The 24,045-nt window shown below is 33.1% G+C and overlaps 1 protein-coding gene across 5 annotated transcripts in view; it reads left to right on the forward strand.

Moving 5' to 3' along the window:
• Positions 1-3,185: 3,185 nt before the first annotated feature.
• The window catches only part of LOC136346310 (UNC93-like protein), a 50,904-nt gene continuing 30,044 nt past the window's right edge, over positions 3,186-24,045 (forward strand). The window contains exon 1 of one of the 5 annotated variants that reach the window (XM_066295371.1): positions 3,186-3,314. The gene's annotated coding sequence lies outside the window, so the exon portion shown is untranslated. Of the gene's footprint in view, positions 3,315-6,146; positions 6,524-9,262; positions 9,281-22,381; positions 22,591-24,045 lie in introns of those variants that run through there. The other 4 variants (XM_066295367.1, XM_066295365.1, XM_066295364.1 and 1 more) reach the window with 4 other exon arrangements.

The following is a 24,045-nucleotide window of genomic DNA, read 5'->3' on the forward strand; positions in this document are numbered from 1 at the left end:
ATAAATATGCGAATAATCAAAATATTCACGTTATTTTCAGGTATCTTTTAAATACTTAAATCGAAACTCCCGATTAAAGCCCTCAATCGTACGTACCGAGTGTTCCGTTAAGAGAACACGCCGGGCAGAATCTCTAAAACTATCGGAGATAAATTTTTGAAATAAAAAGAAAAACCAAGAGAAAATGCGGGAGCCATTGTTTTAAATCCGAACTCTACCGCTAGGTGGAGTGTCTTACATAGTAAATGGAAATACATATGTCAAATAACTGACAAAAGGTGTACTGAAAATGTCATAGTTTTATTTGTATAAAGTTTCTGCATAATTTTTATATGAAGAAGTTACGTTAAAAAAAGTATTTTTAACATTTTCTCTTGGTTACTTTTATTATAACATTTTTCATTTTAAAGCATCATCTTTAATAGTTTTAGAAATTCAGTCGGCATGCTCTGTTAAGATGACAGCCAGTCGATTATTTTGGCAGTTTCCCTCTTCTACTGACAGAATACTGGGGAGATGGCGGTTTCGTTATTAATCTTATCCGAACGTTATAATGAACTTCAACAGTTTTGACGAAAAGGCGAAAGGAAGCCTATAAATTGTTGCTTTAATTTGCACGTGGAGAAAGCACTCTGCTTTCGAATGAGTCTCAAATAGAAAAAGGAAAATGAAATCCCTTGAGTTTATAAACATACTCACGCATCATCGTTAATTTAGTCAAAAGATCCCAATTTTATTTCAGAATTACACTGAAAAACTAAGTCGCTTTAGCTTCATTCAAATCATGACGCGTTTCCTTTGCGCGCGACTTCCCCTCTCAATGATATTGCGTGACGAAAAACAACAAAAAATATGGTTTCGAACAAAACAATAAAATAACGATTTATGATCAGCCCAATGAAACTGAGCACTAAAAAATAAATCAATTCACAATTTATGGTGGCTTTTTCCACACGTGAAAGCAGGCATTTTGCCAATGTGGTTAACGTAAAAAAATTAGAAAATTTTGAAACTCTACTGGGAAAAACATCCCTCACGAGGTACTGTTAAAAAACATCCATCGCAAAATGATATTTTTTCCTTTTTTGAACTTGCAACTTCTGGTAGTTCATAAAACACAAAATACAATAAATGGGTTTATCTCAGTCCTAAGTCTGATTGAGAAAATATTGGCCGCAGCTCCCGTTTGTCGGCATTCTTTGTTAATTTTACACTTAACACTAATGAGGAGTGTAAATGCTGTAAATAGACCGTTTAGTTTTGTGATTGTTAGCTTATTCGGTTTCGAAGCGAGTGTGAATTCACTAATGTCGATAGTTTGATGGCTGAGCTGCAGAGAAGGTAAGATTGCTCATCAGATATTTGATAAAGGTGCGTAACGAATCGGGTCCTTGTAACCCCATGTTTGATGAAAGTATTCACAAAAATTAAGAAAAAATATGTAAAGGAAGTCAATTAATTTCAAATATTGTTCAAAAAATTAGCGTCTCTTTTCGTAAAAATTTGCCATGTATATGTTAATTTGATATGATAATATCTCGAAATTTACGACAATATTCATAAAAGTGAGCTGGAAATGATCAAAGACTCATGATGTACTAGAAACGTCTAAAACTATTTAGTTTTCCAGATATGGAGAACTTGAAAATATTTCAGAACGTTAAGGACCTGGAGATATATTTAACCTTTAGTAGATGCTCTCTGTTAAGCCATCATGAAATCCATAAACTTGCAGTCTTCAAATTCCAAGTTAATTGTGTGTATTTCATTTGCCTGAATGGACATATGTACTTCGAATTATATCTGCGGCTAGAATTTCTAAGGCGAATTATTTATTTAAATTATGAGGAAATTCTTGGAAACCAATCTCGTAAATTTAACAGTGACTCGAAGAAGGCTATGGTTCGAAATCATACGTTGTTTCTTACACTCATAGAGACCAAATTCTAGCAATGGACATTATTTGACCTTTGGTCTTGATTTAATTGCAAGAATGTAAAAATTGGAGCCGAAGAGAAACTTTATATGTACTAATAGAACACACTTTTCTTGATTGCTTCTTCTTCATAATATCACCTTGGAGTGGCAATATTGCAAAAAAAATTAAAGATGAGTTCTTTATTACGTAACTCCTTTGGTGTGACCCAGATACTTGAAATATCGTCTCAAAATTGAACGCATTTGTAGAAAATTCTATAAGTTTTCGCAAAATAGTTCTTTATCGCAATTCTCAAAGTCAATACAAATTTACAAAATAAAAAAAATGAATAGTCAATATTCATCAAATTTTTGGTTTTCATTTCGAATGGATCTTGATACGAACCTGATTTTTGCAACATTTATCGTATAAAATTCCATAAGTTTTCACAAACCACAAAGGACAGTGCTGGGTCACATATAAAAGTGCTGGAACTTATGTGTAAACCTACAGTTTACGTGCACTTTTGAGGCTTCAATTCGTAAGTTTATAGTCCAAAAATGGACGAAATGTCTGGAGAAAATAATTCCAAAATCTTTATTTCCAAAATATGAATTTTCTAAAGTATCCTTTAGATATATTCCTTTTCCATGACCTAAAAATGCGGCCAACCTACTTTAAACGAATTTGTACATAGTGATTAGTAAGACAAGTAAAAAGAGAGCAATTCTCTGCCAGTAGATTAATTTCATTTGGGTGTTTCTAAAGCCAATTCCGACGTAATTGAAGATGTACAAATATCACCACTACATGGAATTAGTAGCTGCCTTATTCTGCATTTAATATTATCTAAACAATGTTTATTTTTGTCAAGATTACGTGACGTCTTCTCATATGTTCTAATAAAAGTTTCCAGTGTGATATTGACAAATTCAACATCTTCGCTTCCTCAGATCATTCTTAATCTCCTTTATAACTATATAATAACTTTAACATGGAAGATATTACGTGATAGCTGATTTCTTAGCTACTTGCGTCATTGTTTGAAGATAAATCACCTCCCGGAGAGGACTGAATTTCTCAAGAGGACGAAATCATCTGGCAAATTACTATTCCAAATATCCTTCATTGTAACAATCACTAGTTAACAGATAATAATAACATACCTGTACATATTTACATTTTTTGTTGCAAAGTGCCAAGTCCACAGTGAAACTATAGGGCAGTACCTTCCGTGGCTCAAAAGGAGACGTTTGTATACTGGCAATGTGGCCCTAAGTTCTTGTGTTATTAGTGATATGTTGTCAAAAGGAACCAAAATAGCGAAAACTGATCACTGATGTGAATTTTGATACAATTTAGCAGCGACAGTTTTAAAAATCAGACTAAAACACAGGTCAGTTTATCTATATTACCATACAACCTTCTGATACAACTTACTCAAGATATTGGCGCACATACGACTGATACTTAAAATTAATGCGAATAGACATAAGAATCTTCTTATAGCGGCCTCATCAGTTCAATAAAAATATAAAACAAGATATTCTTATCATTCAGAAGAATTGCTATAAAATGGTACTACTGCCAATCACTCTGTAGTCTCCAAAAACGCCCACGAAATATTTCAATATTTACCGTATATTATGAAAATTAGACATGTTGAGCCAGACAAATAAATCGAATTACTCAGAAGTGGATATTTTTCTCGCACAGATGTCTATTTGTTCACCATTAACGCAGATTATAATCCACATAATCAGTAAATTCCATGAAGCAATGGGTTGACGAGTAGTTGCGTTTAACATAAATAAAACTGAACTACCCTTCCTAAAATCAACGCAATCTTAATAGGCACAAAGGGTCATTATACAGTAAATACATCTCTTTTTGTCTTTGTTTCTGGCGCAATCTTAAGAGGTTTGCACACGCAAACATGATTAAACTTGATTGCACCAGAATGATCTGGTTGGTAACGAACTTCCAGAACTTCTGAAAAATAATTAAACTTAATTAGGATGGCCGTCTATAATCTTTTTAAGCAAGTCTCATTGTTTGTTTGAAACACATTTAGCACTAATTTTGTTTAAGCTTTCGAGAAGATTTGCGAAATTCAATATTTAAAGTTTGACCACACAACGAGTCCCAATGAGTCTGGTCTTGACCGCACAATTATCTTATTCTGGTTATTTAAGTGGGAATTCCTCAAACGCTTCTATTAATCTGAACATTCATGATTTCTGACTGAACAGAGTTTTCCGAATTTATATGCTTATAAATTATTAGAGCCCTACAATCTTTTAAAACATTAAATTGAAGGAATAATACTGCATTAATCCATCTAATTAATCGATAATTGTTAATCCAATTCAACAATACCATCTATTGCGTCTTATTCGGACTTTCGTCGCCAAACATTAAATCTGAAGGTATTAACTGGACTTAAGAGTAATTATGGGTATTACCGAGAATATTCTGATTGTAAATGCGGACAGGTACATAAAACACATCTCAGGTCTGGATTAGGTAATATAGATTAACGAAGAATTCTAGCAGGATGCGATAAAACTTTCAGAGTCGAAATTTCGTCAAAATTGAGGAATTTATATGTGTTTGGCATGCGATAAAATGGTGTGTGTATGTGTGTGTGTGTGTGTGTGTGTGTGTATGTGTGTGTGTGTATGTGCGTATGTGAATCAAAATTTTATGTTTCATATGTCCTTACTTGTGAAATTTTTCATAATGTGATTTATTATGGGCTTATTGAACCTAAATAAAATCAGCCTGCAGTGACTCAACTAAAGGCCATTAAAAATACTTTCTATGTCAAAAGTGTAACTATATGGGCCAACAACAGGTTAGACTAGATTAATTCGGGTTAACCTAATCCGTGTACAGGCAAAAGTTTTGCAAAAAACTGAACAAAAACTTACAAGGAAAACTTTCGAAATCGTTAGTATCAAACTGCAACTAACAGCAGACGGAGCGTGAAAATAGAGATCTAAAACCATATATTAGTTTATATATTAGTTTTTTGCACTTCGAAAATTAAAATGGACATGTCGCATATCCAGGGAAGAGCCTAAAGTGGATCATTTAATTTCATGGGAATAAAACATTGTTCACTCGCTCAACGTAATCATCGATTCGCATGATGAACTAAAAGGTTAAAGCTACAATAATGTTTCTGTACATATATATTTGTACATTTTTTAAAGTTTGCACTATTGATGCTACTACGAAAGTGCTACTGAACATGTCCTTGAACATGAACCTTTTGAAATATTGTTTAAAAAGAGTCGTACGCATCACCAAAAGTTAATATAAAAATATGTCATTTTTAAACTATGTAAAATGATTTTAGCTAGAAACAGCTTTATATTTAAACAATTGTAATTTTTTCTTGTTCACAATTGCGCAGTAAATGGAAATATAAAGATATCTTGATTGATAATGAAATTTACGAACATTCATAACGATCTTCTAATTCAAAACTGTAGCGTCATGTGGTGTTCATAAAGTTCCTTATTGGGAGAAAATTGTTAGAAAAGATTCTATCGGGTTCTGTACCCGAAAACCTGTAAAAAGGGCTAGAACTCAAATCACTGAGACACGATGTTATAATTTTAAAATGCTCGTTTTCAAAAGCTTTTTTAAAATCTCACGACAAATCTCACAGATTGACAACACTGTTCATTTCCAGAGATACATTTGAAACATCATCTTTTGAGCTCTCTTTAAGAAACACTTCATTTATGGTTGGTATAGTAAGAGGAAATTTAAATTTTGGTTTTCAACCTCTCCTAATCAACGCATTAAAACAGTTTTGTCCTGACCGAGTTTAACTGCACTGCAATCTGAAATAACCCGCATGATTGCATAAAATATACATAAAATTGACAAACTAAAATTTATTAATTTAAACAAATTGGTATTAAATATAAGACCACGTGCTCTTGGAACATAATTCCGAAGGCCCAGCACCTCTTCCAGCAGCACTAATCAGCAAACTTGGCAACGATTGAACGGTTAATTACGCGCAATAAATCAAAAGCTCTAATCCTGATCGTTTCAGTAAATCGAGCGACTTAGTCTTAAACAAACGCAACCACGCTTATCTCCCGAGGATCATCCTCAAAGTTCTTATCTCCCGCTGAGAGCTTTCCTTTAACGTCACCTCCTGCGGCACGTGAACCGGCCGCCTAAAAGCTTCTCTTGCAGGACCGAACCACCACTCTCTCGGTTAGTACCCGTCCAACGTCTGCTCGTACTACATACCAGTACTTTTGCCAACAGAGAGAGACAATATACCAATCACATAGCTGCAGACAGTACCCTTCTATAACAAAATACACAGGTACACAAATTCGTGCGCGGACGATAGTTTCGTGGACTTTTCGGATCGCAAACTGGGTCCTCAAGCGGATCTAGGTCTGGAAATCGCGGCGGCCCTCCCAGGAGGTAGTGGTTGTGAATTGGGAGTATTTAGTGGTTGTCGGGACGCTTTGAACGAAAAGTTCAGCAAATCGAGGTGTCCTAGGAGGAAAAAGGGCCTGAAGAGGAGTTAGAGCTGTGAGAGGCTCTAAGCGGTATTTCTATATTTAGGTGAGTCAAGAGGAGGGAGATATGATGAGCGACTTGTTTGGAGAGTCTAAATGTAATCCCTATTATTAGAAATAATTTAAAATCGTCTTGTAGTTAACGTTGGCTTTACCTCCCAAAGCATCCACAGAGTGCAACAAACCAAGTTGTTCTGCACAACGTGTGTATTAAGATATTTCTTCTAGAAATTAAAACGTCGCCAAATCAGCAATAAATTAATTTAAAAAAGCTAGCAATCATAGGATTTTTCAAATTCACGAAAATTTAATTTTTGAGTTTTTTCTTTGATGTACATTAAACCGAGTCCTAACGCAAAGACGTGATTCACAATGTGTAATTATCTTAATTTATCGATTCTAATTAACTATAATTTTCAATTAAAACAAATCGAAAATAACTGAAATTCTTGAAATAAACTTTTTTGAAACATAATTTTATGTGAGAAGATGTATTTTCTGAATGAAACATGCAAACTTAGACAAGTTTGGAATTTTTAGCATTTACGCAGAAGTAGTTACGATGAATATGAAGTAATAATATTACAAAATAAAAATTTATAAGGAAATCTGGTCTTGTGGAATATATTAGCTTTTTCAAATTTGAATTTTTGCTTAGTTTCTCCAATTATCCGCTCTATTTTGTTATAATTCATCCTCATTTTATTATTTATTTGTCAAGAATCAAATTAAATATACAATTTTGAAAAATAGAAAAACAATTTCAGACCTAAAAATTTTTGAAACTTTGATCGATAAATTGAGGAAACAAAAATTACACTCAGGCCAAGTCCAAGTTATCTTATATTTGCTTGAATGCCATCAGTAATTTTAGTCATAATTTATGTAGTAATTTATGAAATTAATTACCGTAATTTAACGGAAATTTATCATTTCTTAATTATCATTTATTGGGGCTTTAATAAGGACTTGCTCTTTGCTCGTAGGCGACGCAAAGATGGTACACAAACGATAGATGGTTTTGGGTAGATTCGTACTCTTTGATATTCATGCGATACACATAAAACTTAATTTTGGCTTTTGACGAAATTGATAAGAACAGCAAACTTCCTCGTAAATTTCAATTTAAAATTAGCCAAATCCTGGGAAGTTTTATACTTACAGGCACACATAGATGAGGATCTCGACACGTAGCGAGTAATAACTGCAATGGAGAAAATATCTCAGGCATTGAATGTAATAACACAATTAAGAACAATAATTAACTAGTACTTATTTTAATAAATAGACATAGTCATCAATGTCATTACCAGTATCATTATCTTCTATTATTTTCCTTATGCTTATATCATTATAATTTGGATATACAGGATGTTTCATAAACATGCCGACAAACTTTCAGGACGTGTAAAACTGATAAAAACAAATATTTCGATTAAATAAAATTAGGCCTGAAATCGCTTTGTTTCTAAGATATAGAGAGTTTGATTTCTTATTTTTTATTATAATATTTTTTAAACGTTTCAAAAACGGTTCGGGATATAAAATTCGATATACGCTACGACGGGATAAATGTGCATGTTCTGGAATGAACAGAACATTTCCACCTATACCAGCGACATCCGCACGTCTATTCAATAAGATGTTTTAATTGAAAAAAATGATACGCTTCTGACTTTTTTAATGCGAATATATATTTTTAATGAATTTGTCGCGGCTAAAAAAATTTACATAACATATGAGCAGAAAGTTCGTTATGCATTCCTTTACATCACTGTATGCTCTGTACCAACGTTGATAGTCCTTTCTCTGTTTGACTGGAGCATTCTAAACATTTTCTAAGTTCGTATTTAAAGTTAAATCATGAATTTCTCTACTGAAAATCCTACAGATGTTGATTCTAAGAATTAAAATAACACATTTTTTGCAAATATTTTTTTACTTCTCTTAACGGACCAATTTATCGAAAGAAAGTTCGGTTTTCATTCAGTTCAGGCCATCGAACTTAGTCTAAGTTTTCTGGGGGGCTTCCTGGAACACCTCACACATTCAAATGATTTTTTTCAAACAGCAGGTGCATGAAATTAAATTCAGAATTATTTTAAGTTCCCACACGTGATTTTACTTTAATGCCAAGTTTGGTTCTCTTCTGGAATTCTCTTATGGAATCTGACTTAGTTGGATATTAGCAAATTCGAATTTCGATTCTGCAAATTTCATCACTAATCTCGTCCGATAGCCCTATATGCATGAGACCCCGATTTCGAATGAAAAAAAAATCGCATACTATATCGAGCGATTAAAAATGTATGTCAGTAAGGGAAACACTATCGCACACAAAATTTTAGTAATTAAACTATAATAATTTAATCGCAATAATAACCTTCCTTAATAGTAACAATTCGGACATATCCGGAAATGCGTTTACCATTATCATGGGAAATATCGCTGGGTTCCCATAATGCCTAGACAAACGCTCGGATGAAAATACAAAAATTTCATACAATTAATCCTTCAAATGATCTGATGCAACAGGAAGACAATTCACCTTTGGATCTCTTCTCCACGTGCAACTAATTGGTAATTTTAATACTTAACTTGAATGTAGAAAACACAAGCAGTCTGTGTAAGCCATTATTCTCTCATTTGCTGTCTAAGTAAAGACTGAGATAACCCATCGACCCCTTCGCGTATAATTCTGATGATAAGGGCTATAGAATGGTTGCTATAGATGATTTTATGGCAGTCTGTGATAGTAGTTCAATATGCGCTAAGAGCATTTAGGATATTTTACTGAAGAAAGGTACGTTTATTTTTCAAGATATCGCAAATTAATATATCAAAATAAGGGCAGTAATTTAATAACTAAGACGCTTACCCAACGCAATTAGACACACATTTAAACACTTTTACTTCTTCTTAAGTGATCAATCCATTAGCATGAGTTAACGTTATAAAACTATGACACGCTTTCTAGCAAAAATATGGGTATCAGAATTACATTACTATGATTAGGTGCATGGGTAACAGTTTTTTAGATCTGCAATGTAACATGTTGTGTGTTAAGTGTTGCTCAGTCTAGGTGTTGCATTACCAAATTAGCATAACAATAACCTCAAAGCAATTTATACGACACAGAATGTGATCCATTTATTCTCAATGTTCTAATTAGCAATTTTAATATCTATCCACCCTGATTCTCTTATTCTTTCTTCTGTGCTCTGCTTCTTAAAGGTCTAAAGACTGAATAGGAAGATTTTGCACCAAGATTTTTGATATGATGTAAGGTGTTTAAACTGGCTTCTGTGTTGATGATGTAAAGGAAATGTCCTCGTCATCTTTACTCAGACAAAATAGAAAGCAACCAGTCACTAATAAATTATAATCTATAACAACCTAAATTATCAGTTTGCCAGACAAATAATGTTCAGCATTATAGCCAACAGATATAATTGAAATCTGTGGTAATAATAACAATTATATTGTGCATTGCTTATTATTGTGTTTTCTTAGAAAGCTTTTCTGCACCTGCCAACATGCTTAAACATTACTGTCAATTACTTCCTATGATAGCACTTTTTTGCGATAACGGTTTGTGTTACCTAAAGCATGCTGTATATTTTTCTTAACCTCATCATTTAAAGCTTAAAAACAAAGATATGAAGGGCTTAGGTACACATTACTCCTACTATGGTTAAAATTGCTTGCTCGGGGGAATTTAATAGAAGAGTGGAGGAATATCTCAGTCCTAATGGAGAACTTTTCGAACTATATCTGGGAATAATTCTAACCAATTTAATTTTGTTCAATGTTTTTTACAATAAAGTGCTAAATAAATTAAGAAATTGGGTGAAACATTGTTATAGATGGTGAATTGTTGATTGTAGACCATACGTACCTTATACGAAAGGTGTCTAGAATCGAAACGAAAATCAGAAAATTGACAAATATGCAGGTGGTCCAGTTGAAAAAACTAAAGACATACCCGTAACTTATTTTTGACGAATCCCGTATACAAAAATTATTATGCTGCATATAGATCTAAACTCATCCTACACCTTTTGTATGAATATTTTCTCCCTAACTACAAGGGTTGTCAAAATAATGGCTGTAATATTGAATCTGGGATATCCTACATACTCTATAAAAAGGAGAAACAATTAAAAAAAAACGATATTAGAAATTCATCGCATATATCTTAAAAATTAAAAAAGCGTCGGGGGCTGAGTTTGCAGATGTATCACAAGAACCTAACGATAGACTTTTTTTTCTGCCTGTTCTTCAAATTTAAACTTGAGCAGACCTTAACAGGGCGATTTTTACGGCTTAAAAGCATAGCGTAAAATTATTCTAGAAATTTCGCAAATGGCCTAGATTAGGCTCAATTCTATTAAAAGTCAAACATTCGCTCAATCTGTGTCTTCAGATTAGAGCCTAAACCGATTAGAATGGTTTTTATTAAATATATATGGCGTAGTTTTTAAATTAAAAAAAAATCTGAATTTGTATGTTTCATTTTAGTAAAACTCGTAAAATCTCAATTTATCTTTATTTTCCCGTAAAGCATCCCATTTTTTCTTTTATTCACGTTTCTCTGCAAAAGATTTTTAATACTGATGAGTCAAGCTACAGTGACAGAACACCATGTAATCAATAATTCCATATTAATTAGCCATAATTCACGAACAATTATTAATATATAAATCATATTTACATGCACAGTCCAAGTTAAGTAACCGTTGCATTGGTGATTTAATCCGTTTGCAATTAACTTCCTGCTGACATTCGGTATTAATTATCATGAGTTTTCCCGAAAAAAAAAATTATCAAGCTAAAAGTCAAGGTTTACTGGGTGTTTATATGGACAACCATATGGTCGTGTTTAATGGGAATTGAGGGTTTTCAGAATCAAGGCATCGATAAATAAAATTTTTCTACAAATATAATACAAAATCTGGACTTACTTGTTTAAATGAAGGCGGAAAACGCCTCTTTTCATAAAAAAATTATTTTATTTTCTAAAGTAAAAACAGAACTTTTCACCCTGCTTAGAACGAATTTGGATAAATTGGAGTTCTTTCCTTTTGTTATTTTGTCGAAAATAACATTTTCTTTTCTTGTAGTGCCATATGATAAATGGAAATCAGCTTCGCCCTCAGTCTTTTGAATTTAACCGTGTATGAAATATTTTCTAGCTATCAAAATTATTTTTTCTTTAATTCGATACGTTATTAAATATAAATAAACTTTACAAACAGATCAATTTCTGAACTTGTTCAGTGTTTTTTTTCATGCATTGTCTTTTAAGTGTTTTCTACGCTGTTAATAAAGCAGGAACAGTTTTGTCCTTCATTGGTGCATTCCATCCGTCCATACTTTTTCCTGTTGTGGGACAATTTTCTCCCTCGTAATAGCAAATGAGCCTTGTAAAAATATTCTCCATTTCCAATATACTTGGGAAGACCTAAAATCCTTTGGCTCTACATCCAGAACGATTGAACAAGATAATTCCACTTCATGAACCAATCCAAAGTCCACTTAATTTCTATGCCATTAACACCAACCATCAACTTGCAAAAAAATTATAACAATTTCCTCGATCATGCCGACAATATGAAAAAAATCGAACACCACTGACCACAGTCCGATTGTTTGTTGTAACCGGTGGCTGTTCAGTGGACTGTTATCGCTCCATAAAACCGGTTGAACGGACGATATCATAGAAAATTTGCATTTTATCATACACCCAGTTCAAGGGTTTTCTTAGATTTGCCGGCAATTGGGCCATACCAGTACCATCCATACCGCATCTGATCCGTGGTCATTGTGAAAATATAGTGTGTGTTGTCGACTGTTAAGATATTTACTGCTGTTGTGCTCAATTTTATAATCATAAAGTAAGTAAATTTGGAGAGGAAATCCTTAAGAATATGTTAACAGGGTAATTAATTAAGAAAATCTCGTACGTTTAAATTGATGCTAAAGTTCCCAGACTTAGGCCGTAGCCTTGTTTTCAATAACAGACCTATTATTAAAAGGATGTATAAATTATTAATAATGTAATTAGATAGTTATGTCCCATAATTATTACTGAGGTTGTATATCATTTAACAGACGCAAATCCCAAATTTGCGAAGATCAAAGCTACAGTCTGATTACTAAGAGGAATGGCTTGATGTTCAGTAGGTGAGCTGGTTCACTTGGTATCTTTTGTCATTCGTCTGCAATTGATTCGATAACCAATTGTATTACAACTTCTAAAATAGCACTAAGCATTTCCTGTGAATGGTTCTAATTGCTGCCACATTCTTGTTGTAATCAGAAATATCCAGATCTATCTTGAGCTGATTAATTGATGTTAAAGACCCCTGGTAAGGCGATATTCTCACATTACTTATCATTAGGTTTATTAAAGACGCTTTTCAATTTCTACTATTAAAAATGTTTGTTTAATAAGGTGATCATATTATAATAAATGCGAATATTTTCAAACAATCTGCTTAAGGTGCATATTCATATTCACTGTACCTAGACCAAAATCGAACTTTGTCCCCATATTGATGCAATACTAAGGATTTTCACATTAGACCTAAGCAACTAAAGAAATCGAACACTGTGTCGATAATCTCAAGGTCGATAGTTAAATTACGTTGATTTACTTTTGTGCTATATGGACTGTGTAGGATTGTTTAGGCATTCAGTATGCACTCAACGTATGCGTACTTTGAGCAATAATATAGCGACGGAAAAATTGTTATAGAAGTCCTTTTTGGGCTGGTCATGTGCTCTTGTGGCTGGGCTGATAGGTTTTTTCGTTAAAAATAATTGTGAGAAATTGCTTTGCATTTTTAGGAGGTCTATTTATAGTTTGACTTAATGCTACGTCCTCCATTGAGAAAGAGTTTGTTAAAATAAATATATTAATTATTCGGGAATCATTACTTAATGGGTAATTAAATTATTGAATAATAAACATAACGTATTAAATTAGTAATCGTTGAGCACTAAATTGGTTATCAAACTTTGTTGGAACGAAACAATGGCATCGCCGTTAGTATACCAATGTCATATCCTCAAAAACTGAAATAAAAACAATTATTTTTTCAAACAAAATTAATTTCCTAAGAAGTACTATAAAAATTTCTTTTTTCGCACTATTGCGAAACTACTTTTTCTTTTCGATGGCGAGAAATTGAGAAATCATCTCTCAAACCAGTGTTTCATTTTTCGACGAATCGTCAGCCATGGAGAAGCTTGAAATCCTCATAAAAAATTAAAAAACATTTTCAATTTCAAATACTATCATTATCTCAAAAACGATTGACGGGTGTGGAATATACACCATGGAATCGTAACCCATAGAATTCAACCGTATAAAATTCTTTTCAAATAAGAAAGTTCAATATCTAAGAAGTAGATATAACATAGGTCGGATGTAATTAGATCACCTTATATTACATTAAATTTCACGAAATTTTGGAGAGAGTAATTTCGTTCCAAATAGAGTCAATTTTTCGAATATTTCATGAAGTTAAAGACTGAAATCCGTGGGGATTGCTGTGAGCAAATTGAAACTGGATTCAACTTCATAAATGCCTAAAAACGAAATTAAAACTTGATAATTAAGCTTATTCCCAGACGTTTTTGGAATACTATAAATGTTTATCCACTACTTACAGAACTGATACATTATGTAGGCCTTTCAGATAACTCATGGCTTAATCCAGACGTCTCTAACTTTAACTAGCAGTTTCCAATCTCTAATTTGTTTAAATTATTGCAATTGACCAGTTACAAATTTACGAGTCCCTTCACATTTCATGTGCTTCTACTGTTTGTAGTGATGCATTTAGTGCAACTACGAAGTCTGCGATACGTAACTGTGACATAGAAAGGTAGAAAAATCTCATGGTATGACTTTGCTGAACAATGGTTTGTTCATGATTTTTAGTCACTTAAAGACATGCTGATGTCATTCAACCAGATTTTAACTTTAACTTAATTTCGAAAAGTTATCAAGAGCAATGTTCAAATAACCGGCTGTCTGCAAAGTTAGTTCTGCTCATATATTATTTTAATGATAATTAAAGAGTTAGGAAATTGTCCCATGTTCGTGAAAATTGGAAAGTGACACAAGATGTTATATCACAACTATTAAACAGAGAGGCTTGTCCCATTACTTACCCAATATCATGACCCATCATCTTTCTAAAGAATACTACCACTTCATAAAGGTTCTTCTTTCTAGATTTTTAAATTTTTTTAAATTTAATTCAATGTTTGAATTCTGAATAAAGCCAGCGAAATTTATGCAGCTGACAAGCCCATATCACCTCTCTACATCCAATCCACTAATCGTGGAATACCCTCTTAAGAACCCTTTTCTCTGCTATCTTTCTTTTAATCAGTCCTACTTCAATTTCTTAACGAAATCCTTCCTTGAGGTGAAACTATGTATATATATGAAGTTTGATGGCTTGTCTTCGATTAACATTTATTCAGTTCTTGTCTCTATAATGCCTCTATCTTTCTTGAAATGTCCATTCAAGGAAAACCATTTTAGATATTTAGTTTCGGTATTTCTTTGAATCAAATCTAGTTCTGAAATTGAAATAAAACATGCAGGGTCTTGGTCTAAATTAATGGAAAAATTGTGTAAATTGTATCATAATTTTATAAATAACTCAAAAACGATGAAATGAAAACATTTTTAAATTGGGCAGAAAGATTCAATTCAGTGGTGCATCGTATAGAAATTAATGAAATAAAAAAACTTAACTCCCTGGAAATTTGCATAATAATAATTTGTAAAGTCTCCTCGTATGGATTCTTGAGAGTGTACTCAGACAATATACAAAAATTTAACGTGATGTGATACAGAAAACTGAGGCAACTGTCAAATAAAACGGAAAAAAAAATTAATTTTGATTTTGAAGGTGCCGTCAGCGCCCTATGTAGGGTAGTCCCTATGGGTTGTTCCGATATTCAAGGGGATGTTTTTCTAGATTATTCTAAGACGAAGATGTTATATAAATATGTGTCCTAAAATGAGTATTTTCCGGGATTCAGGATGTTAAATACTAAGGAAAATAAAATATTTAAAAAAATTACTTTTAAATCACAAAATAATAAGAATGGCAACGGAATACGTATGTAGTACTTCATTATTTTGCGTGCTAACTTTATCTCTTTAACGAATTTGCTATTATTTTCCACATAGTTTCTCAACGTGGCATATTTTTTTCTCAAAAACGACTTATTATATCAAAAAACACGAGAAACACTTTCTGAGTATTCGGAATCATTTATTTAAACAAATTTACCCAATTTGGAGAATATCAGTCTGGTACCCTCCATAGAAGAGAAATGTAATGTTTGGACTACTGTGTAAGTATACCGAGTTTCATTAAAATACCATGTGCTATTTTGAAAATACAAATAAAAATATTTTATTTTTCTTAATATTTAAAACCTTGTATCTTGGAAACGACTTATTTTAGGACATACGTTTATATAATATTTTCGTCTTAAAACAATCCAAAGCATCAGCTCCCTAAATATCAGAATATTTATAAGGACTACCCTGTATATCACAACATAAAGCTAAATGACAATCTCGCACCGTTCTTCTGTCATTCAGTCTAGTGGACTATTGGTTGAGGTGCAGCTTTCGTACAATTGTACTTCTTTCACAGTGTTGCCACTTCTCATAAAAATCATACACATCCCTGACTCGTGCCGGCATCTTTCCAATTCTTGTGGTCAATTTAATTTTTAATCGAGTGAAATTGCCATAAATTAGACTAAAACGATGCGAAGACACAAAAATGCCACTCTGCACGACGATGTATGCAAATAGAATTTTAAAAATAACTTTGTAAGTTTGTTTACTAACATTCGGTTTCGGGTCATCGCTCTATTATTCAATCATGTGAATCGTGGAATTAAAATAATGCGATTGGAATTAATGCGGGAAATATTATATCCCATACACAAGGCATCTATTTAAGTGTGTTATTAAAGCAAATAGCGCAAATCATTTGTATCCAACTACATTGGCTTACGTTAGGCAAGGAAACTGAAAGAATTGATCGGTACAAGCATAACGTTGCGAAAAGCCACAGTTAATAGTGCATAAACTACGAAAAAATGGAATGCATGAACAAAAATCTGATGTTACCAAGTAGAATATAACGGAGGTAAAAGTACCAGGTCATTATTATGGTAAAAAGTCTCAAGTCATTATTCGTTTCGAGGTTCGCAGTATTTACTTTCCGAATTTAGTTAATCTAATGAGATTCCCCTTTTGTAGGTGTCGCGTATTTTTGGCCATAAACCAACTAAAAAGTGAGTAACGACCAACATAACTATAAAGTATAATTTACGACCCAATTAAGAACTATCCTGGCACCTCATCGGAATATTCGATGTAGGTGTAATCTGCCTTGCATAACAGTTTGCTGACACCTTCCAACCCAGACCTCACAAGAAGCTCTCAATAGCCTTATTGTTACATCATCATCCATTCAATTGGCCTTTCAAGAATGACCGCCTGTTCAATACCCATAGGCCTAAAATTTTCCACTGAGCTATAAATAATTTAAGGAAATGTGCAAAATGCATGTGAGCACAAATATAAATAAACTTGCATCGCCTGAAGATATTCAGTTTCTAGATTGTCCATATTAGGCCCAACTGACCTGTTGGCTAAAAATTTGTAAGACCTTCTTAAGTAAATTAAGTAGTCATAATGATGAGCGACATAGTGATAAGGCCTAGTTTTTTTTAATAAATTGATCTCTTCGAAACACCACTGCTTTTGAAGGAAATAATGACAAATCTCCACTAATTAAAATTGTTCACCTGGGCTCTCATTAGTTACCAGATCACACGGTCATAATGCGTGTCAAGACTGGGAATACTTAAAACATTGACACAGAACATAAAACCAGCACTTTCTAATGGTTAATGAATTTTTCAACATTGTTAATTTGTCTTTGAAACTTTTGCTTTTGCTTCACCTTTGTTTGAATCCGATTCGAGAATAAATATTTCGCGCCACTATGCTTTTATATAGAATTTGTCCCATTCAGTGTCCATAAGGTGAAAAATTGTCAACTCCATATGCCAGCTAGGCATAATCTTATCGCTAGCAATGCCAAAAGTGCCCAATCATAAATATATATTTTTTAAAATTTAACCTATCAAAAATTCATAACTTATCTCTTGGTGTTTTATGCAGAACTAATCCCATATTTCTAGAGGAAAAAATTTCCAATTTTATCTTACAAACAGTGGCGCACCAATCTCTATCTTCAGTTTAGCAATATCCCTCAAAAGATTCAGAGAAGCATGTAAGAAAAAATGTAAAAAATTTCCACTTCCAGAAAGAAAAATTCCACCTCACTGCGTTTTCTTGATATGACAGCAAATCTCCTGTAATTTGCGAAGTGTATCGTCATTTTTATACCTATTTTTCTGAAACTGTCGGTTAATGATTAAAAGTGTGTCTGTAAGAGTTTTAGTTCATAATCGAACCATCCAAGGATGACATTGTACTCAAATTAGTAAATATTTGAGATTTCTTTGACGATTTCTTGTCGAAAGTGGGCATCAATTTTCAACTATTTTCCTTCCTTTGTTGGTCGATATCTCCATAATTTATGAACCATTACAATAATTGGAAAAGTGACATGAGATTCATTACACCACCGTTTTAAACCAAACCACAAGAAGGTCAAAAGAACCCAACTAAAGACGCTGGGCAAAATAAAGTTAAAACTACAATAACTCATAACTGTCATAACTCCCTCTGTATGCCACTGCTTGTCGAATAGGATTCTAATCTCACCCCTTTGATGAAATCACAAGAATAATGGGTCGCAAAATTGGAAATTAGGGGCGTGCAACGCAGGTTCGATTCTAAGCTAGAAACAAATTGAGTTGATGCCAGAATGAATTAAAATGTTATAACTTTCAAATCCGTAAATCTTAACTATAGATTTTCAAATAGAGATAGACCGAACCCTTTCGAAAAAATCATAAACCACGAGTCCATTTAATTGGAAGCTGACGCATCACAAATTTTAAAACGTTCTTGAGATACCTACTTTTTGTACATTTTTCAAACATTTAATAGTCGATATCTCAAGAATATGAAAACCAATTAACCTTAAGAAGTATATAAAATTTATCGCCGTTTCGAGCTTTAGAAGCCTACGTAACAGAACTTTTGATAGCTGCTTTAGATTCCGAGATTCAGACTCATGATATATATACATTTTTTTTAGTTTTACTTATTAAAGCCTCTTTAAATGAATGTAGTAAATGCTAAAATATTGAAAAACGCCCAACTACATAAACATTACTATAAATAAAGAGGAATCCTGCATTATTCATTCCGCCTGCCTTATTAAAAATTAATTCAAAAACATAAATTCGATTTCCCGAAACACGCGAAGAATATCCAATAGTTATAAATAGGTTCGAAATGCCATTGAAGGCCAAATCTACAATAATATTACACTTTTGTGCCATAAATTCTCTATTATTGGACCAATCAGGCTGATATTGGTCGGCCTTGGTGTATTAACTATTAACAATCTAAAGGGACACGTGTCCTGACTCTAGTGTCCTTCGGAAAAGACATGTGCCTGATCGGAACAATAACAATCAAGAAGGAATCTATTATTTAGCATAATCATTCATAGAATTAAAAAAAAATGAGGAAATCCACAAATTTAATAATAATTTTATTGTTACGAAATGCATTTTTTTTCTTAAAACCTCACAGAAATTAATGGAAAACTTCAGTCCTTCCAAGGCTCTTAAACATAAACAAAAGTTAAGTAAAAGTGTTTAAGGTTAAGATCAAGAGTAAATCCAGTCATCAGCATGTTTATTCAATTATTGTGTACTTTCTAGTGGCCTCCAAGTACTCTTCACAAAGCTTTTCAATCTCAACCAAACAATGCTCTTGCATAACTCCCAATTAAAAGCTTTTATTAGACATATTTGAGCCACAGATAGCTGAAAATGTATATCAACAGCTCATGCTGCATGGAAAATTATCAAGATTTAGGTAAAGTCCGTGATATCATGTTCACAAACCCACGCTCATTGACGCATTTGCAGTTACTTATTCGTTCAATGGCTATATGGTAATCGAACTACATATGAGGAATTCTATATAATGTTCCACGATTGACAATGATCTGGTTAGCTTAGTGAAGAACTAATTAGCAAATCTCCATACATTTGCATATTCAAATTATTCTGAAATGTTTTATGCTCATTTGAGTCGGATCAAGAGCAAACTTGAAAGGTTCAAATAAGATTTGAAAACAATCAGGGTGAGGCCGAAATGTTTGCATACATTATTTTGTGCGAAACCTGTTGTTGAACCCACGAATGAGATCTGAGGTTTGTTTCATAAAGTTAATTAAATTGATTCGCTGATTTACTTAACGTTGGTATTAGGAACAATGACTTTCAGTCGTTGGGAGCTTTTGAGTTGGAATTTGAAAGTACCACGGAGATTAAGGCAACACCCAGGCGAATAGATCGGGTTAGCTCAAGCTTTTTTGAATTAGGTTAGTTTGGGTTAGGTTAGGTAGTTATGGTTATCAGAGCCAGAAAGTTTTCATGTGAAATTCTTACGCCCATTTCGCTCTGTGCGCCAGGTCAATATTGTGTTCAACAATGATTCCAGTTAATTCAAGTTAATTGTGATGATTTTTTCAATCCATTGCCCCTTGCGTTAGGTTAGTTCAGATCTATCTTTTCAAAAATAATTGCGTTGAGTCTGTCACTCTACCGCTTCGTTGTCCCCTTGTTTTTTAGACTATTTTTCGGAATTAAGTACTTGATGATAGCTCAGGTCAGACGATTCTCCAATTCAATGCATCTTCCATCAGGTTAAAAGTACATTTATATGAATGTCCTAAAAATTCTTCGCAGGGGAATCCGGGTTAGTTAGCATTTGTTTACTCCTTCTAACGGGTCGCTGCATACATTTGGTCTAGGAAGCAATTCTTGGACAAAATCGGAATCAAACAGAGTATAATTAGGTTGACTTCATTTAATGTTGAACTTTCACAAAATATCATCTCAATTTTGACATATTTGAGATTTCATAAAAAAGAAATTGATGATCTGAACATTAAAAGACTCGCAAATTCTTTAAATTCATAATGCTCTAATCTTTGGATCTAAAATCTATTTTAGTTATCCTGGAGGGAGTTATTTTTTTAAGAATATCAAAAATACTCTAAGCGTGGTATTCCTACTCATAACTGATTATGAGAGTGTAAGTTTCGCTCCCAATCAGAACAGATTAGTTTAGGAAGCATTCAGGTTAACTCAACCCAAGTAATTTTTCACTGCTTTCTAAGTTTATTTATCTTTGAAAATGCTTAAACCCACAGCTGCACATTAAATGATCATTCGTACACCTTCATTGTCTTTATTGATTTTTTTACAACGCGATTCAAGCAATTCTACCTCTACTCGTTATCAGGCCGGACGTCGTATAAAAAACTCAATAAAGACAATGGAAGTCCGAATATTATCATTCAATAATGAATCATAGTCTACCACCCCCAGCTGAACATGCGGATAGTTATACTGACACATAGGTCAGATGAGTAAATGTGTTTTCGTGTCTTTAAAAATTAGTCTATTGGACATGTTTTCAAGTGAGTTTCTTGCAATTTTAATACATAGTACTTTGAATCCGTAATTTACTTTATAATAAAGACTGATTAACTCTGGTCGATTTAACATATTTCGCGTAGATAGAAAATCTGAACGCAAACGTCTTCAGAGAGTACTGGAATGTGGAATTTAGGAAGAAATTTGTTCAGGACGCAGAAAAGTTTCAACCATACATCGACTTTTCTTGAGACTGGGATTTCCTGAATAGAATATAACTTGAATGAAATATCCTAATATAGACGGTTTGAAACCTTTCTTGGAATTCTAAAACGAGTCTTTCTTGACCACTTCCTCGACAATTTCATAAAATATCTTGCACAATCTGGATACCTATGAGGGAACCTCCTCAAACCTGGAATTCTAAGTTTGCTTTGCTGTTTACTATACCATTTAAGCGAGCTTGAGAATGGAAGTGTTGATTTAGTGCTTCCAAAAAATCAGATTTCCATTCACGCCTCCAGATTCTTCAACTATAAATTTCGTAGTAATCAAACCTGACCTACCCGATTAAAACATCCTAAATAGTTATTGATTATCAAAATAATTTAATTAATGATCAAATATTTGCAAATCAACCTCTTAATTAAGCAGATTAGGCAAACCGCATTGGTTCGGTTTCGGTTTCTTTTTGAATTAAAACCCTAATTAGTGAAAAACCACGAATAACCTGAGAATAAACTCAATATAAGATTATTTCATTCATGTAATTCGTTTGTTATAGTTGAATAATCGCTTGCCTAACAACCTGAGGGATTCCCTAATAAATACCTCCATTAGAGCGTTTTGTCCACTATTTTTAATTATAATATGGAATGTAAGTTAAATCACGGTTAAAACATTTCCTCAATTAAAATGTTTGCTTTTTAGAGTCTATTGCAAAAAGTTAATGGGGAATATCCCAAAAAAATGTCCAGCATTGCCGGAACTGGATCCTCGCAAAATTACATGGAAACATCTGCGGAATTTCTGTTTTCATGTTGTTTCTGTCCATAAAGCGTAATTATAATTAATGAAAACTTATGGATCAATTGTTTAGAATGTGCAGCAATTCTTGTGTGTGATCCCACGAAAATCTTGGGCTGCATGATGTAGTTGTCGTATTTTTAACACGACAAGTCCCCTTCCATAAAACCCACTTGGCATCGTTCAGTTAGAACCAGTTCGATCCAAGGAGTCTCCAAAGAATTCAATTAAGACCAAAATTCGAAATCGAGTGTCGTGTTTTCGGTTGAATGTCGTCTTCATTCCGATTTCGACTTTAGTACGGACGACAAGCGTTTTGGTAGATTCGGATAGTTAGTGTCGATTTGGCGCTAAAGTTAATGCATTTATCTAGATCTTCTAGAAGAAGCAAAGACCGACGAGTCAAGTTTAGATTCTGTGAAATATTTTGCGAAGGTACGTAAATTCTAGAAATATTCACATCAGGATGTTCAGAGGAATTCGCAATCTAACTGTTTCGAAACCGTCCGAACTTTGTGAAAGTTGATTTGGCTTGAAACGACTGAAACCGCGTAATGAAATATCAATGCTCTCGTTGATATTATAAAATCCATAAATCCTATGATTTCTCTGATTACATTTTTGAATATAATTATGAGGATTTCCGCATTTTACGGGTAAATCCGTTAACTAAAATTAGAACGTTTTGCTGCCAATCGGTTTGCGGTATTTACTGCCATTCAGCAAGCATTTATTCAGCACCCACCATAATTTTTCTACTCATCAATTTGTTTTGCAACGTCTTCTTTCCGTCGATTTTCTTTGCTGGCCAACAATTTGATGGTGCAAAGTCTCATTTTTTGACCTACATAACATAACACTAATAACACCACCAAACAGTTCCTCCATATCCAGACCTCATTGGTTCTTCTCTATCAATCAAACTTCCTTTCCTGCTTAGTATGACATGTGCATTGAAAGTCCTTTGAAAGCACTGATGGAAGGATATTTGGAAAGCAATTTTAGGTTATCTTAGATCAATCCTTTTAATCCTTCCATTGGTCTTTTCAATTAGGTTTTAAGCCCCACAAAGTAATCACCCAGATTAAATTACTCATTGTGGGTTACAGAGTAAATATAACTTTCAAACCTGAAACATAATTTCCTCTCCATTAGTTAATTTTTATGAAATTCAGGTTAGTGAATGTTTGTATAAACGAAATTTAAATATTTATATGTGTGTTGCTTTTCATGCATAAAGGATGTATTTTTATCCTCAAGAAAATTCGCCAAGCCTTTGAGTTGATGTTATTTTCGGTTCGTATTGTTTTTCTTTGTTGCTTATTAGGTCGAGCAAAATACTGAACTCTACAAAGTTATCAAAATATTTTGGCCAAAGGAAAGGATAACACAAGCTTTCAACCTAAAAATTAACTTTAAGAGAGTAAAACCCTCTTGTGGCAAATGGCAAATCATTAAAATTTATTTTCAAAGTACAATCCCGCCTAAAACGTACTGTATGCATAATTACTGGTGGTATTTTCCTTTTTAAAGAGGATATATTATCTTTTTTAAAGATGTTTAATTATCATTAAGTACTCATTTAGTGTTGAACACTAAAAGGATAATAAGTTTTTATCGAAAAACTTAAAATCCCTTTATTATCCAGTTAAGTTGCAATGGTTTTTTTTACTAAATTTGTTTAATCAAAAAAAATTTAATCGAGTTTAGGAAGTTATATTTCCAGCATAAAGTTGAGAAATTTAATTCACGGCAATGTATGTATAAATTTATTGAGTCTATGATCTAGTTGAAAGTCAGTTATGAATATTATAAAGTTTAATCCTCCTTAAACCATTTTGAGTTCCTCAATAAATAGTATTTGACAATGGGTTTGATCCATAAAAACCC

This window comes from Euwallacea fornicatus, chromosome 22 (genome assembly GCF_040115645.1).
Source record: "Euwallacea fornicatus isolate EFF26 chromosome 22, ASM4011564v1, whole genome shotgun sequence".
Classification (NCBI taxonomy): Eukaryota; Metazoa; Arthropoda; class Insecta; order Coleoptera; family Curculionidae; genus Euwallacea; species Euwallacea fornicatus.